We start from the raw sequence: 3,184 nt of genomic DNA on the forward strand, positions 1-3,184 counted from the left end.
TCCATAGGTTTTTGGGGGAACAGGTAGCATTTGGTTACATGAGTAAGTTCTTTGGTGGTGATATGTGAGATTTTGGTGCACCCATCACCCAAGCAATATACACTGAACCCAATTAGTAGTCTTTTATCTCTCACCCTCTGCCCACCCTTTCCCCCTGAGTCCCCAAAGTCCATTGTGTCATTCTTATTCTCATAGCTTAGCTCCCACTTATGAGTGAGAACATACGATATTTGGTTTTTCATTCCTAGGTTACTTCACTTAGAATAATAGTCTCCAATCCCATCCAGGTTGCTGCAAATGCCATTAATTCATTCCTTTTTATGGCTGAGTAGTATTCCATTGGATGGATATATATACATATATATATATCAGAGTTTCTTTATCCACTCGTTGATTGATGGGCATTTGTGTTGGTTCCACATTTTTGCAATTGCGTGCTGCTCTAAACATGTGTGATCAAGTATCTTTTTTGTACAATAACTTCTTTTCCTCTGGGTAGATACCAAGTAGTGGGATTGCTGGATCAAACGGTAGTTCTACTTTTAGTTCTTTAAGGAATCCCCACGGTCTTTTCCACAGTGGCTGTACTAGTTTACATTCCCACCAGCAGTGTAGACGTGTTCCCTTTTTTACGGCATCCACACCAACAGCTATTAACTTTTTTAGTTTTTAATTATGGCCATTCTTGCAGGAGTAAGCTGGTATCACATTGTGGTTTTCACATCTGTAAAATGGGGCGACAATACCTGTCCACTGGTTTATTAAGAGGAATGAATTGCAAGACTGTACTTTCAGGGATTATTTCTATAGTTTGCTGCTAGAGAAGTTTCTCTGAACAGGTAGAGCCCCGGAAACCACCGGGTGGAGGCGCAGCATCCTCTCCTAAGCTGAAGCCGGCTGTTGGTGTTCCTTCACTGCAACTACCTTTTGCCATGGATGATCGTCCTTCTCCTCCTCTGGCAGAGGGAGAGGGAGAGGATGTAAGTCTGAGTGGTAGCTCAAAAAAAAAAAGTGGGGAGATAAGTTGGGAATGTTTGTAAAAAGCCTGGCACAGTGTCTCACCTTTCTGGTCAGAGTCAGAATCAGAATGAGCGCCCCTTGATTATGGCCACTGCTCTATGGCCACTGCTTTAGCTGACTGGGACAGCCTATTGGAAAGAGCTCTCAAGAGCAGTTCCTTCTTTTTCTGAAGTGCCAGAGGCTCCACTGTGGCATCATCTCAGAGAAGCATTGGAGCTCTAGGAGCAAGAGAAAAACAGGCAGGAGGACAGGGTCACTCCAAGCCTGCCCCGAAGGAAGACAGAAGATAGTCACCCTTCAGCGAACAGAAGCCACAAGGCTTGGCTCCATCCTGGGCTCAGAACACATTCAGAATAGATTCACTGGGCTAGAACAAGAAGCCAGAAACACTGCGCCTCTGGACGCAACAGTCTCTCAGCCAATCACCGGTGAGAGGGAAGGTGAGTGATGCAGGATGAGAGAGCACCAAGGTTTCTCTCTGAGCCCATTTCTAAGCACCAAGCTTGCCCTCTCAACTGTTTCCAGGAGTGGCGACCCACCTTCCCACCACACCCATCTATTCCTTGGGACCGGTAGCAGAAGCTTCTCAAATCTCTTCTCTACCCCTCCAGATGTGACTCTCCCACCCTTCCCTGCAGTGCAGTAGATTACCTCTTTCCCTGACCCACCCCTCAGCTTCTACAGCAAACGCGGTTGTCACCCACTCCACTCCTCAGCTTCTATCCTGATTTGGCTACTTATCGCTTATTGGATCTTCCACCGGTGCCTTCATCTCCTGAGCCCCCATTTTCTTTTTTTTTATTATTATTATTTAAAATTTTTTATCTCCATAGGTTTTTGGGGAACAGGTGGCATTTGGTTACATGAGTAAGTCTTTGGTGCACTGTGGTTGACAACTGCAATCATCTCAGATGTGTGGCTCCTGAGTGTGTGAATCATGGCTAGTCCGAATTCAGATGTTCTCTAAGGGCAACATGCACACTGGATTCTGATAACTTAGTGTATTCGTCCATTTTGCGTTGCTGTAAAGGAATACTGGATGCTGGGTTATTCACAAAAAAGGAGATTTACTTGGCTGTCACTTCTGAAGCCTATACAAGAAGCATTGTGCCAGCATCTGCTTCCGGTGAGGCCTCAGGAAGCTTCCAATCATGGTGGAAAGTGAAGGGGGAGCAGGTATGTTACATGGACAGACAAGGAGCAACAGAAAAGAGGAGGTTCCAGGCTCTTTCCACAGTCAGATCTGGTGGGAACTAATAAAGCAAGAACTCACTCATTAGCATGAGAAGGGCACGGTGCCATGCATGAGGGATCTGCCCCCATGACCCAAATACCTGCCGCCAGACCCCACCTCCAACAGTGGGGGTCACATTTCAGCGAGAGATTTGGAGGGGAATCTATCTATCACTTAGCATTTTTTAAAATGCAAAATATCTCACTAATGCCTTTTTAGATCGATTATGAATTGAAAGGATAATTTTGACTACAGTGGATTAAAATAAAATATACTGTTAAAATTAATTTCACATGGGGTTTGTTGCTGTTTTACATTTTTAAACATGGGAACTAGAAAATTCTAAATTACATTGGAGGCTAGAATCCATGGCTCACATAATGCTGCTGTACAATGCTGGTGTGAACTATCACGACACTGTTATACTATTATCATTTGTTTTATCTCTGCCTCACTCACTAGACAGGGAACTTAAGGAGAATAGGAAGAGTGTCTTCCACGGCTATGAGAGATGCTTAATACATGACATATATTCCATAAATACTTGTTGAGGGAATGAAGCTATGATGAAAAAAAACTAAAAATATTCAATGATTCTGAAATATTTTAAAAATCACTCAAAATCATGTACTGTATTGACTTGCCCACAACACTTGTCTCCTTGGTGTAAAGATAGCATTCAATTCGTGTGCTTGGTATATGCTAGAGTTTGGTTTGTTTGACCCCTCCAAATCTCACTTTAAAATGTGATTCCCAATGTTGGAGGTGGGACCCGGTGGGAGATGTTTGGGTTATGAGAGAAGATTGATGAATGGCTTGCTGTCATCCTCAAGGTAATAAGTGAATTCTTATCCTATTCATTCCTGAAAAAAAAGCCTGGCACCTCCTTCCCCACCTCTCTCTCTCTCTCTCTCTCTCTCTCTCTCTCAC

At 43.7% G+C, this 3,184-nt stretch overlaps 1 non-coding gene across 1 annotated transcript; it reads left to right on the forward strand.

Annotated features, from left to right (window-relative positions):
* Positions 1–779: 779 nt before the first annotated feature.
* On the forward strand, positions 780–995 carry LOC114671665 (small nucleolar RNA U3). The gene has a single exon (XR_003721688.2). It is a non-coding gene; the product is annotated as a small nucleolar RNA U3 (small nucleolar RNA).
* The last annotated feature ends 2,189 nt before the right edge of the window (positions 996–3,184 follow it).

This window comes from Macaca mulatta, chromosome 12 (genome assembly GCF_049350105.2).
Source record: "Macaca mulatta isolate MMU2019108-1 chromosome 12, T2T-MMU8v2.0, whole genome shotgun sequence".
NCBI lineage: Eukaryota > Metazoa > Chordata > Mammalia > Primates > Cercopithecidae > Macaca > Macaca mulatta.